We start from the raw sequence: 15670 nt of genomic DNA, 5'->3' as shown, positions 1-15670 counted from the left end.
AAAAAAAAAAAAACGCTTTACGAGGTGTAACCATGATCTTAGTGTAGAGCCTGTTTATCTTTCTTTAGGTATAAACGTAGTTAATCGAGGTGTGTATATCTAAAAAAGTTCTTGTTGCCAATAGCCAAAAAATGTGACCAGATAGTTCCCTCTATCCACTGTAATAATGCGATAGGTGGAGGCAAATTTCATCAGTTGAATAAACAAACCAGTGTTCCGTACTTTATTGTCGTCTGCAAATTTTTATTATTATTATTTTTTTTTTTTAAACGCAGAGCATTTTACAAAATCGGGCACACCTGCTGGCCACCCTCTTCGTATACGCACTTTCCTGAACTTGGGTGTCGGCAGTGGTTGTCTCACAATGACTAACCCTATGCGAAGCGGGATCGAAACGGCTTTAATATCTCATTTAGTAGCCGCTAGAACTGGTTATTTTGGCGCCCGACGTGTGAGCTTGTTTCTCCCGTGTCATCGAATTTGTGGCGGGCTGGGAACGTAGGGGGGGGGGGGGAGTTTTAGGGAACCACCGATGTCTGCTATACCACACGACCCTTAACACGCTTTGCGTGACCTTTGTGACGTCAGGCAGACGCGAAATAGACCTACGGGTGGTTTGGGTCATATGTTCTTTCCGCCCAAATATAGATACCACCGCCAACATGAGCCGACACGGCAGTTATTAAGAGCTCGAGAACGTCGGTCCACCCATCTTTCTACCCCGGGCTCATCCAGCACAAAAGATTATCCCCTAGGCTTGATCACATGCTTTGAGGTAGGTGCTAATTACCACTGGCAACCCTGCACCGGACCACCGCCGCAGTCTGGCCACACAACGTTGCCACCACACCCCTTAAAAACTGCTCCACATCTTCCTTTAGAGGGCTAAGACAAAGACGTTCTTGCAGTGCACACTGGAAGGCAAAAACGCATGGGAAGAATTCTTATTGACTTTTTTCATTTGTTGTTGGCCTCTAGTCACGAGCCTTTTGTGAGCATTCCCGCAGTAACCTTCGTACGGGCGACACTATTTGGGTTGGGAAAAAACATAACGGAAGGTAAAAATGGGCTTGCCTCTCTAAAGTTTTCATTTCACAGGTGTTAGCTATATTGCTGTCATCTCGCCGTACTCGAAGATAGAGAGAGCGCCCTTCCGTAACATATGCGGCGAAGTATCGCAATACCAATGCCCTTCCGTCAAATGCTGTAATCCCAGTTTGTCACCTGCACGTGATTTTGACTGCCTGCGAAGTGCTGCACCACCGCCGTCTCCAAACTGCAGATTGTTACTTTGTCGGAAAGTAAATAGAGCCCTTTGGTCGTAGCGGCATTTTCATAGGTTTGTAGAGGATGACCTTAAAACTAAGGGACTTGGACCAGCAATAAAGGCGTTTGTTGGAGCGCGCATAAATATATTTGTCAATTTATGATGCCTTTTTTAGAAATCACAATTCCTTTGGGCTATTTTGGATTATGAGCAAATACTGAAGAAATAATATCGGATATTCGACAGCCTTTACTTCCAGTCTGATTCTTTAGATATAATGTTTATTCTTCCGTAAAAGGAGGGTCTTCCCTGTTTTTTAAGATATATGGCCCTTTATAACCTAATCTTTCACACCCTTCGTACAAAATAGAGATCTAAACATTTCATAATACAAGCGTACTCGAATTTGAATTGGAGCGTCATGGATTGGAGTGATCTTACTACACTGAAGGCGATGTACACTTGAAAGGCAGGGAGTGGGGGTTCGTGGAAATCCCCTAATAAAACTAATATATTTCTATTTAAATAAAAATGTGGCAAAATAGAACCTCCTTTTTTGTTTTTAAGGACGCTTAGAACCCGGCCCATGCTTAATCTGTACATTTTCCCCCAATTTTAATGAATAATACGGCGAAAAATTTCAAAATTGGTTAAATTACTAGAATTAACAAATCCAGACAGCACACAGTTTTATGTAAGGCGCTTGGGACATTAAAATTACTTTCCGTCTGACGTGCTTGCCGAAAATCGTAACAATCCATGCCATGCATAAAGCCGATACTTAAAGAACTGTTCAATTTCGAAACAAAACAAAAACTAACAAAAAAACTAGGGAGGATGAAAAACCCATCGCAGGTACTTTCAAAAGTTCGTAACTTTTTATTTCCCAGCATTAGTTGCTTTTTTTTTTATGTGAAATCCCATTCACGAAATGTTATGTGTTTGGTTTGGGTGATGGCGTGAAGATTATAATCTTGAAATTCAGTTCTAGATACCAAACTTGGAACCTCTACAATCCACTTCATGCCTATTTTGAAGTCTCTTATAAACAAAACGAGTTGTTCTCTATCAGTTTTACATATCATTAACCCACGACAAAAGTACGATTATGTGAGATTCGTATAAACATTAATAAAAGTGGAATAGACGCTCGGATGTTGTAATATAACCCAAAAAGGATTATTCTTTTTTCTTGGTTAGCAAGATTAGGATATTTTTTCTGAGATGGACCATAGCGGATTTTTCGCCGACCTGGCTTTATGTACTGTATACTATATTCCCGTAATTATTTCAAGAGTAGCTATTTCGAAGGGGGAGGTATGCAGATTTACGAAAGGCTTGTAAAGTAATCAGCACATGAAGGAACCAACCACAGGTGCAAACGGCCAATGAAAGAATTCTGATTGATTAAAAGGTTAAGCTGGGCGGATAAGCCTCCATAATCCTGATTCACTCCTCAAACACATGCAAGGAATTGCGTAGTACAGAAGAGATAAGGGATGGATGACGTAACTGGGAGAAGATTCTAGGCTCCGTAGCTGTCAGTTCGGTGCCCTTTGAGTGGAACGAGGGTTCGAATCCCACGAAGAACTTTACCAGGACTCTTTCACTTGATTTTTGTTAACACAAGTATTGACAAACGAATTCACTCGACTGTGGCTTTAGTTGCTTCAGCGTAATTATAGACAATAACCGAGTTATTAAACATATTTTTTTTTCAACACCTTCTTCGATAAGCTCATAGCTTCTGTATTTTCTATACTCTTGAATTGCGAATATGAAGATTATTTTATTCTTTATCTCAAGTATGATCGTTGTTCGCATTTTTGGCGAAATAAATATAATGCTACACAAAATTGGTGCAGTTCTCTTGCCGAAATGTGTATGGGGGGGGGGAGCACACAAGATATTCATTGCTATACAATGAATTGACTTCAGCACTGAATAAAGATGTCACTCTAGATTTATGGAAAAAAAAAAGTACCTTCTTTGCAAGTAAATAATATCATGACACACTAGATCTAGTTTATACTAGGGTCACGGTGCTATTGAGAATTCATATAACACGAGCAATCCCGATGAATATTTTATTTTGTTTGGGTATTTACAATTGGGATTTTCCGACAGTTCAACTCGGGAATAAAAGATGATTGAAACGCATCCCAACTTCGATTCGTCTAATTTTGGCAAAGGAAGTTAATATTATAGTGTACAATCTAATTTTTAATTTCATTTTAAAGCCCTTCGGGCAGCTTGTTGTGACTGTAATTTGTTGGTAGTCTAGGCCAGGGTGTAGGCAATCTTTTCTTGTGCTCATACTCCATCGTCATTTTATGTGAAATGCAATCGGATTTCCGTCAACTTCAAAGACGCACAAAGCTGTTGCGAACTACTATAAAACTTGGTTAAATAGTGGAGCTATCGCCGAACGAGTGCAGGGGAATGGGGGTAGTAAAGAACTTGGCACACTTTAGGTCAGACTGCGGTCATTTCAAGTACAATATCATCATTCTAGTGGGGTACGCAACTGGCGGCGGGCTATTCACAATTGGAGGCAGGGTTTGGGTCGGCTTGTTTGTTGGTCTGTTTGTGAACGGCTGTGGTTTGTATACAAATCACCGAACGGTTTACAAAAGAATAATTGCCAGAAGAAGGATAATAAAACGATAGGATTTAAACCAGCTTTATATTAATATACAGAAGAATGAAAAAGAAAGAAAAAATAGTTTTACTGCATGGGATATTCTGGTTTTATAAAGAGTTGAATTCTCTGTTGATATCATAATACATCGTATTATAGTTGATGATTACATTCGCAAAAGTCGTGTAGTCGAAGCGCAGTGTGTGAGTACTCAAGAACGAAGGGTCCGTTCGTTCTTGGGTACTCACACACTGTTACCAGACAGAAATGCGAATATTAAAAATACATTCTAAATGTATCTTATCTTTGCACTGCCGTTTTCAATTCACGTCAAGGTGTGTTTTTTTTAATTTCATATATAATTCGCGAGTAAATACCTGGGTTCAATGAATACCACCCGTGTACTACCAGAAAGTCCAAATGAACCATAGAATAAAGCTTTAATGCAAATTTTAGTTTAAATTGAAATGAGTTCTAAATTATACCAACCTTTAACTGTTGATAACAGGAAGCAATATGCAGTTAGCATTGAAATGCTCTATAACCAATTCGGCATGTTTCTCCATCCAGGGACGCCCCTTCCCCCTTATTTTTTGTATAGTTTATGCCAATTTTGCCGCCCTACGTAATGCACCGTCGGTAGAGGCCTTGTCTCCGTCTGTGTATGTGGCCATACACGCTAAGAAGTTCAGTAAGTCAATCGAAGTATGTTGCTTTTAAACGCAGATACAAAAATACGAGCTCTTTGTGGAAATTGTGCTGATTTGAATGGAAAAAAACGAGAATATTTTTGAATCACCGAGCAGCCAAACTTAATTGGAATTCTAAATAGGAAGAAACGTCTAAGATCTAAGCCCGACACGAAGATTTTATACCCGAAAGAGGTTTGTTTCACTGATTGTGGTAAGATTTGAATAACTACAGTATTGAATATCTTGACCTCAATTTATAACCATTTAAAGCTTAAAAGTCAGATGAAGCTACCTTATTTCAATAGTTCCCTTTTTCTTTACTGTTTGCCAATATGTTAATATTGGCCCAACTGTACCACCATAGAAATAATGGCCCAAGTGTCCTTTGTTGATGGCTTGCTGAATTTAGTTTTGTAAATTTTTAATGAAAACTGCACAAATACTTAGCTACAGATACATCAAAAGGAAAGGAATTCTTGCGCTACACCACACTGCAACAACGTAATCTCGATTTCGCATCCCAGTTAATTTGCTCGCTTAGCTTTCTTTAAAAATGGCAAAAAAATGGACAGGTAGCCCGTTTCCTGTCTAAAATGCAAATGTTATCTAGTACGCAAGCACAGACCACTGTGCTTAATAAACAACTTATCCTTTATCGGATGTGCATACTTTTCAGCAATTTCCCATTATGCTGATAATTGTCAATTTTATGCTGCAATGACCATCACCATATTCATGACAAATGGTATCCCTCCGCGTATTGGTAAAGCACTCAAGGCAGATTATTTCTTTTGGACATGGCTACTTTGTTCACTGCAGCCGTCCGAATCACTCGCTCGTTTTCCGATCTGAATGCGACTGTTTGAGAGGAGCTCCGGACATCAGATAACGTATGACCTGCTACAGATGGAGGTGCACGTGTTGAACCCGTATGATGCGGAGACGAGCCAAAATGAAATGCACGCTACCATTGCATGAAAGAAAAATGATTTTCATTTGATATCATTGAGTGGTTGAGGGGGGGGGGGGAATACCTTGCACATAAGCATGTTGGTATGATTACGTAAGATAAATCATTGGTACTCACAATTATCAATTAAACAGACAAAGATAAGTATATCTTTGCACGTGGCGTGCCCAAATTATTCTTTTCATGTCGGTTTGCTGAATATCGTTTAATCTCTTAAAATGGTAAAAAGTGAAATAAATGATCTTAATCAACAATGGCATATATCAGTTTTCTCGAACCATAAAAATATATAAAAAAGCAACTTGGGAATATCGTCCTCCACTCAGCCTGGTCAACTATTCCTGAGTGATCCGCTCAGTGTTTAGTCACTTGCTGCGCTAAGCTATTTAGGGACATTTTTCGTGTGTGTTTATATTTGTGAAATGTGCGTGTTCTTGAGCTAGCTTTCCTGATTTCGAAGAAACCTCTTTCACAGGCATATAATGCTCTGCGAAGTCATTCATGCACATACATAAGGGATATCAGAAGCTCTTATAAAAAATATTCGCGTCTAGATAGAATTCGAACTTAAGTCTTTCCAAACGAAGACGTTTGGAAAGATAACTATCGAGTGATGGTTATGTTTACAATAATTTTGATTGTAAATAGATATCGAGATTCTGAAATGCGCAGTTGTCATCGTCCATCATTTGAAAAAGAAAGACCTTGAATGTGTGTGTGTGTGTGTGTGTGTGGTGTATCTATAGGGGAAGGGACATGTTCAACTTTCATGCGCTCAACAACTTAATGACTCTTGAAACACGAATATCCAGGAAATTGAGACATTCGGCATTGCTACTTTCCCACAGTAACACCTTTCGGTTCTCACAATGTCTCTTTTGTCTTTGGGATTTCTCAGGTGCACGTTCTCAGCTCATTTGTTGTTCTTTCGTTGGCCTGTCTCAGTTTCAGGCGCCTTGCAGTAATGGACCGTACGGGGTTCCTTCCTAATGCGCTTCATCATTAAGACCTGCCGTTTACATGCTTCCGACACTCCGAAGACTCGTCGCCTGGGTTGATTACATCTTCGTTTCGTCAAGGAAATAAGCTTTGATTTATTGCTAAAATTTTTAAAAGGTAACTCCATACAAAACGTTCGGACTACTAACATTCCGCAACATTTTATTTTGCCATTAATATTTCAGTTTCGGAACGTGCGAATAAGTTACTTTACCGTCTGTCTATCGTTGGACATTTTTTTTGTCGGTTGTGTTAGTTTTAATAAACTTCTGAAAGACCAAATTTGTCGCTCAGCTGTTGATAGCTTGTTATCAGCGCAACAGTGTTGAAAAGTATGACGTCACCATTGCACGTGTTGCATATATTATGTCAGTATTCTTGAGCATTAGCTGTATTCAGGCTTCTGAAAGTCGTGACATGAAAAAAAAAAATTGAGTGATTAAAATTGATCGTCTGTTAATGAAACAAACAAAGCAAGCTCAGTATTCGACTGCTTAGGATTGAAAGGCGATAACATCTGAACCGCTGTTTTAACATTTCCTGCATGATTTAAATACCTGGACACGGGATAATGAATGTCAACCTTTGAGTATTTGGGTCAGTCACTCTGGATTCAGGTGGGAAATGTTGAAATTTAAATCAATCAGTAGGTAAATAGACAGAAAAAGCAAGCATTTTGTAAGACAGTATACTTTTAAATAAATAGTTAACAAATAAATAAACCAAGCTTCCTTAATTTTTACTGCGATTGCGAAACGAACGCATTTCATGTCGTACAGTTTTGTTTCTTTGAATGAACGTGCAGTCAAACGATGCACGTTTTGGAGACCAGGCTTTTATGCCAACAGCAAAAAAGACTGCGTGTTTCTTTTATCGGAAGCGCAGATTATCGATAATAATAATAAAAAAGCGGCTGGTTTGTCTGTTTTAGGAGAGGAATACTGAAATATCATTTGTCTTATTTGGTCTCTTCCCATCGCATATCCTTCCTGTTGTCTCAGAATGATCCTTTCGTCCTGTTGCGAAGTCGAGATAAAATATTAAAAGCAATTTCATTAATTCAACTATTCAATTTATCTGTCATAAGTCAAATTACTGACTTTCTCAAATTCTTAGTTATGGAAGAGCTGCCACAGACCACTCTTTTGCGATGCCAGTTTCGTAAAAATGCGTCGAAGGGGATTCTTGCAGCAACACACACAATCCTTACACTGGCAGACTTAGCTTCAGCAAATTAATGATTATATTCAGGGATAGAAGAGGCCGTTGTTACGTATTCCGTAGAAAGGCGAGGTGCCGATAAATAGTGCTACCTTCGGCGCTATTTCCAAATACTGAATTGAGGACTTGTTTAGTTTTCTCCTTTCTAGCCTGTGTATTTATTCTAGATGCTAATGTTTCACTCGCTTTGAGCTATCACTTCTGTAAATAGCCACCGATTTCATATATTGTTCAGTGTATACCATATGAATAATATTGTTAAGGTTCTTTAATTATATAACTTTATGATCGAGTTACAGATATCGTCATGAAAACAAATAAACTGTTTTTATTTAAGCTACATTTTATTCGTATAAATTTCCTATTTTTGCATTCCTGGTTATTAAAAAAAATGTACTCATTTCTAGGAGTGCAAGAATAAAATAACCTGTGCTATTTTTTACCATTCACGACGATGGACGGTATATAACGTGTTTTCCCCCACATTTATATATAAAAAAAAACAATTTTTTTCTAACGCAATCTATGAGTGCATGGGAACAATGTCCAGTATAGTATAGTTCTTTGAGTTTTTATTTTATTTAATTTATTTTTTTATGTTCGTAGTAGCTTTTTAAATGTTTTTAAACCCTGGAATCCGCAGCTTTCCTGCAGGGTATGTAACATACCAAATTAATGGCCATTACTATAATCAATATTATAGTAATGTGGACCCTTAATGAATCTTTCAGCCACCCCAGGTTTTTTTTATTCTTCTTTTTTATGGTCAATGTTTCACTTCCATATAATCAAGATGGTTTGGACAAGACGTTATAGAGTCTGATTCTGGTGTTTTTTTGTACCAGAGACGGCTTAAATATATTAGTTATTATGCCATTTACCTAAACAAATTTTAATGATATTTTTGAAAATTTGATATTTTCAAATATCCCAGGTATTTGAAAGTATTTACTTGTTCTGATATTTTATTTTCAATCAGTTTTTTACATTTTATTGGGTTTTTTTACCTTTGAAAGCCGTTATTTTTGCCTTTAGTTTTGATATTCTCGTATTATATTTTGAAGTTTCATTTAATGATTTTACTAATCTCTGGAGATTATTTTCTGACGTAGCTTTGATCATCTGCAAATAATAATGTATCTATTTGTGGGTTTATTTCTATACCAAATAGGTCATGCTGTTTCCAGATTGCGGTAATTTAATATATATACTATTAAAGAGCATACGTGATAGGGGACATTTTTGCTGTACTCCTCTTGATACGTCGTTCCATTCTGATATTTGTTCTAACTTGACTGCCATTTTGTTTCCTGTGTGTATTTCTTGAATAGACTGTAGCAGCTGGTTTGGTATATTTAGATCGGTTAATATTTTAAATAACTTTTGTCGATTAATTTCTTTAAAGGCGAAGGCCAAGGTTGAAATTTTCTTGTCTTTTCGGTTAATAATTTTAAGTGACAATTGAGTTTATGCAAGATCGGGCCTTTTCGAATCCATTCTGTTTTTCTAGTAGTTTGTTCTCTACAATACTGTTTAGTTTTTTTAATATTCCTGCATATATTTTGCATTTAGCAGACTAATTCTCCTATAGTTATTCGGTCATCTTGATTTCCTTTTTTTTCATAAACTGAGATACAGTGCCTTTTTTTTTTTTTTTTCAAATAGTTCAGTTTTTGCAAAAATCCAGACCATGTTAATGAATTTCAGAAGTCTTCCGTTAATTTTTTTTTTCACCTACATTTTTGTGCAGTTCCCTGTTTATATTGTCTTCTCCTGGTGTTTTCCTTTTTCATCTTATTGTATTTTTTAGTTCTGACATGTAATATTTTTGGTAGATCATTGTTTGTTGTATAAAATTTTACCTCCTTATCATCAGTTCAGAGATTTTGAAAATATTACCCATTTTTCTAAATCCATTGTTTGTATTTTTACCTATTTTTTTTGTCTTTTTATTTTATTTTCTTATTTTTTTGGTTGTGGCTTAGATATGTTCTTTTCTAGTTCTGATCAAAAATATTGTTCCATCTCTCTCTCTGTGTGTGTTTATTTCATACTTTTCTAGTTCCTGCTGTAATTGTGCAGTTTCTTTTGTACTTTATTTTTGCTTCTACTGCCTTTGAAATTTCATCATTTGTAGTATTTTTTTTTTTTTTGTCTTTTCTATTTCTTTGTCTCGCTTTCGTGGTCCTCTTTTTCTATTCCATTTACTCTTTATTCCCAAGCTTTCTCTTGCTGCTTTTGTCAACATTCGTTTTAGATTTTCCCATTCTTCTCCTATGTCATTTGATTCATGCATGGTTTCTGTTTTTAAATCAGCATATTTCTGATACTGTTGCCTGGTGTGGGGATCGTGTAATGAAAAAATAAGTTTCTAACTCAGTTGATAGTTATTTTTCCACTTTATTTTTAGCCGTTTTGGTTTAAATCAAATTTCCGCCAATACCATATAATGATCAAAGTTTAATTCAATGACTTGGTGTATTCTACATCAGCTGACTTACAATTTGTGATTATGTACTCAATTACTGACTTACATCTTCTGGCTGACCAAAGAATAACAAACATGCTGGCGAAAAAACGTCACGTGATACTCACGAAAACTTCGACTCATTAGCACATTTTAATCCATCTATTACAGCGTGAAAGTGTGAAGTTAGCTTTTTTCTTTTTTTTTCCTCCTCTGGTTTCTAAAAAATTGCCTTTGTCAGTCACTGAAGTTTCGCTGGGGGCAAAAACTAATTCCACACCTAAGGCCACTGCGTAGCAGCATTTGTCCTCATTTCTGATTGCAACGCCTGCGTATATGAGGTTTAAAGGCGAGTACGAAAAAACTCGTTTCAGATTGGTGTTTGAGGGGCCCATTTTTAAATGCCGAATAAATTGGATGTGCACGGTGTTAACAATCTCGGAAGGTTTAGAAACTGCCGCATTTCAAATATGTGAAATACCAAATTCAGTTCAGGGTGAATTTTGTATTTTTCGTTACCTAAACAAAATTCTTATTCGTTACGCTGTATTTTTTTCTGAAGCAGTGAATCACGTCTTGTCTTTAGAGCTATTCTGATGTTGGATATGGGGAAAATATTTCTCCTAGCCTCAACTTTTTTTTTAAATCAATAAACGATTTCAAAGAATCTGTACCACCTTACTATTGAGTAAGCAAATGAATATTTTTTGTTAATTTATGTAAAAAAAAAAAAAAAACCTATTGAATTGAACTCGCCATAAGCAATCAGCTATCATAACTAATCTAATAGCTTAAGCAATCTATATACAACGGGAAACGATTTTTTTGAGCTAAACTTTTGCATGGGTAATTAATTGATTTAGCGAACAACAGAATTCGCAAAAGAAAATTTACTTATATGGCTCAAATCGTTTGGAGCAGGGCTAAAAAAGCGCACACGGTAAAAACAAAATCAGTAAGCAAAAATCTGAATGCTTCCGATTCTCATTCTAGCTTTAAAAGACTCGCGCTTTTTACTATGATCTCAAACGTATGCAGTTTGGAATCACCTCTAGTATGCAAATACCGTGGATTAATGAGAAAGGTTACCCACAAAACAAGCAGATTAGCGAAAATGTTGCATAAGTAAAGAATAATACCCAAAGCATTCGTTTTCTAATGCAAACTGTGGCAACAGAATGCAGATCAAGTTGATGGCATCCCGTTGCCATTGTTTCTTGTAACATGGCTCATTGCCTTGCGGAACTCACTGTTAGTAGATTCACACTGTGAATATGAGTGGATGCATTTGGTTGACTATTCAAGTACGCTGTCGCATTCAGACTCTGCTGTATTTAGTGACATTTGTGCCAAAAAAAAAATAATAATAAAAATAAATAAATAAAAAAATACCGATGGTGCCATATCCATAGGAACCGGGATTCGTCGGACCAGGTGATTTTATTTTCACGTCTCAGAATTCGGTATTCCTATATTCGTTGCATCCATGGGTTGTCTGCAGCTTAAGTAGTAGTAGACCGACCCTGGCGTGCATCAGATATTTAATGACGATGTGAGGTCATATGAAGATGCCCATGACATGCTTATAACATGCTTATTAAATAGGGTTAATTTGATCGTTTCATTCAATGCAATTAGTATTCTTTTAGAACTGATTTTTATTATCGCAGACTATTTCAACCAAATAGTTCGGTGTAATAGTGCATCATATAATTTTGCAGCATTTTGTTTGCATAAAAGTTCGCATTTAAAGTAAAATTCAAATCACTCGACAAATTTTAATAATTGTCCCGAATATCAAATGGTTTTTAAATCTTGACCCAACGCTATGTTATATGCGTACGGACAAGTAAACAAAACGGACATTGTTATGTCCTCATTAGCATTGAGACTGACACTAACCTTGATGACTGCGGACTGTCTGCAAGTCAAGTAACAAGCATAATAATCAAAGCAGCCACCTAGAACTCTACTATTTGTAATATGCTCTACTATTTTTAATTCTGTCATCGTTTTGTTACTTCAGATTGATTTCGTTAATTCAGTGGATAACAGTACAATTGGGCAATGGTGTTATTCATTACTTCAGCCACTGGATGATTTTCGGTTGTATTTGTATTCTGGCTATACGACGTAGGATTACAAATAATTAACATCTGTCAGTGAATTTTTTAATTGAATCGCTGATCAGAGTTTCTGTTTTTAATTGATAAAATCATTTTTAATTATTAGTCATAGTGTAATCTTAACACAATTGCACAATACACTTCCAAGAAACAGCGTTGTAGACGGAAATTTTATTTTTAAGTTTCCGTCTACACTATCGTTTTGGATAAGATATAACACTCAGTTAAAACGGACTTTTCCTTCTACTTATATATTTGTTTACTTCATCAGTAATAGGATAACCTTTTCCAGGTATCCTTTATATACCCTTCTCTGTAATTCTCGGCCTTAATATATAAAAACTGCTGATTTTAAAATCATTGAAAGATACTCTTGTTTTCATTTTTATGACATAAATAAAATTTAAATGAGCTTGATCTAGTCAGATCATAATGATGTTTTTTTCAACAGAATATTTCCCCATTTTTAATCGTACATGAAGTTAAAATCCATAATGACAACAATAAGGAGTTAATACCTCAAAATTATCTATTCATTGAATACCTAAAAAATTTCATGGCATCGTCAAATAAATTATTCGGTTAACGTACGATTATGACAGGTCATTAGCTAGCGGTCAACAAATTACCACTCTCGGCGCAAACCTTTATTGACATGGTTGAATCGGAAGAACGTGCGCTAGCAATACACAGAGCTAAACGTAACCTTCAAAATTAGCTGCTCCCAGGCAAATATTCCACTCATATTCTGCGATGCCAATAATGCACAGTAGTCGGGATTAGAAGATGGCCGATAAATGCATCGAAGTGTAATCACGAACGATCTTAATTCTAGATGTTGTCAGCCTATAGAATCCCACTACCGGGCAAAGACCTCCCCCATGTTATTCCATTTGGCTCGATTTTGGGCTGTTCTCGACGAGGTTGGACCTGCTGTTAAAGTAAGTTCATCTTGTCTTTTGTTTACCCCCCCCCCCACTTCTCTTTCCCTCTCCAGGTATCCAGCGAGTGGTGAGTTTATTCCTTGTGCCATCTTGTTTTCTCATCAAGTGTCCTTCCCATTTCCATTTTAGGGATTTTACTGTCCTTATGACGTCAGTGACTTGTCTTCTGTCTTATTTCTAGGGCTCTTATTTTTTTTCTATACTTCTGATGTTTAACATAATTCTTTCCATTGCTCCTTGGTATGTTCTTAAATTGGTTGCTTGTTTAGTTGTTAGTGACCATGTTTGTGACACATTGGTTAGAATGGGTAGTATGATCATATTGAGAAGTTTGCGTTTAAGGCTGATTAGCAGGTCTCCCTTCATCCGCTATTTTAAACTCCAGTAGCTCCTCCAAGAATTGGTGATTCTGACATCTGTTTCTTTTTCTATCCTGTTTTAAAATGATAATATGTGGCCTAAATATTAAAATCTTCTTCGTAACTTACTCTTCTGTTTTCGACAGTTATTGGAATTTCATGTGGTTAGTCATCAGTTTAGATTTGCTTTAGTTTATGTTTAATCCATATGCTTTACTTTTTATTACTTAGATCTGTAATCATTGTTTCCGGTTCTGAGCTGTTTTCGGAGAAGAGTGCTATGGCGTCGGCAAATCTAAGATTGCTTAAATTTTGCCTAAGATGTTTAAACCATAATTATCCCAGTTCAGTTTTCCAATAATTAAGTGAATAGCTTGGGTGCTATCATGTCCCTCTGTTTAACTCCTCTTCCTAGGCTGAAGGATGGCCATCCTTCAGGATGACCTGTTGTCTCAAGTTTGATTTCTGCTGTGCTACTATTATAACTATTTTTTAATATTCTGATATATTTATTTTCTATACCTTGATTTTGGAGTCCCAGGAACCTGTGTTAGAATCGAGTCGAATGCTTTCTGAAAGTTGATGAATGCTATGCATAGAGGCTTATTATATTCTTGATAGTATGTAGTTGATCAATAGTTACAAAACCTTTTCTAAATCCTGCTTGTTCATATGGTTGGTTCTGATCTTAGTTGACTTGTAATTCTATTTTGGATAATCCTAATAAATATTTCATAATTATGTGAGATGAGACTTATGGGTCTGTAGTTGCTTATATTTGATTTATAATTCTGGATATCACGTTTAATTCAATATTGCGAAACCATCTTGGCCGTCGATTGTGTTTGGCACTTTCAGAATCAGTAGCACTACATTAAATTTTACAAACCGACTATTTAAATTCCTCAAAGCAGTAAGTCAAGGTATCAAATTATTTAAATTAGTAATATGCTTAATAGGAGTTTCTCATCATGGTCTCCCCCATCTTCTTACCGTTTTGCGTATGCAGAGTGTCCACGTGCTTAAGCCTAATCTGTAGCTGATTTGCTACTTCAGTCGCCCTCTTGTCGCGAATTAGTGCTCAGTGTTTTTCATTGTTCTTATTACTCAGTTATGTGGATGAAGCTGGATATAGGGGGTCATATATCACTTTATTTGTTTATTTTTTTTATTGCAGAGTCGTTTTTAAGATTCTTATCGTGACATTGTTCTAATAGTATTAAGTCGAAACGAACTGCTTAATTTTTTTATGACGAGTATTCCGTTCAGATATAGCTCTAAAGTATTCACCCCATTCCCCAATCCATGTTCCTTTGCTCAGACACATTCTCTAAATCTAAGTTTCGCTATTTAACATTCCTCTCCTTTTTTGGGATTATATTGAAGTGATGCCTTTTTGGATCCATCTTTCTGAAGGTACACAATTTACATATTAATCATGTGTTTCTTGAGAACGGTCAGGTGTTGTTCTGGATTAATTGGAGAAGTACGTTTTCAATGGCAGAAGAATGACCCATCCCACTTTTCGTTATATTCCCGTTTTAGTTTTAATATTTTTTACCTACTTATTAGATTAGCACAGAATATTCCACATTTAAATTATTTATACAGCAGCTATTCGCATATCGCGAAATCTAGTATGTAGAGCTTACATAATGAGGCATTCTCTATAGTGTTTCGAGATGAGGAAGAGCAAGTCATCGCATTGTGTTCTTCAGCTGTTTTCGAGTTGCAGAATTTTTACAAAAGCCTATCTACAGAAATAGATTTATCATGCTGTTATAATTATGTAACATACCATCGAAGCAAACATTCTTTTCAGGCAGATTAAATGAAATGATGTCTTTACACCGGAATCAATGAATTCTGTGATTAATTCAAATTTATGGATCACAACACTTATGCATTCGTGTTATTGACGACAAAGAGATTTTACTCGGGATTTTTATATCCCATATTTTTAAAGTCGAGATAACAAAATTTG

General features: G+C 36.2%; 1 protein-coding gene across 1 annotated transcript in view; it reads left to right on the top strand.

Moving 5' to 3' along the window:
- The window catches only part of LOC150100480 (protein Wnt-11-like), a 113055-nt gene that overhangs the window by 16486 nt on the left and 80899 nt on the right, over positions 1–15670 (top strand). The window lies entirely within an intron of this gene.

Source organism: Typopeltis vanoorti, chromosome 13 (genome assembly GCF_054136105.1).
Source record: "Typopeltis vanoorti isolate ZY-2024b chromosome 13, IOZ_Tvanoo_1.0, whole genome shotgun sequence".
Classification (NCBI taxonomy): domain Eukaryota; kingdom Metazoa; phylum Arthropoda; class Arachnida; order Uropygi; family Thelyphonidae; genus Typopeltis; species Typopeltis vanoorti.
Note: the sequence above shows the minus strand (reverse complement) of the source record. Positions and strands in the feature narration are given on the sequence as shown.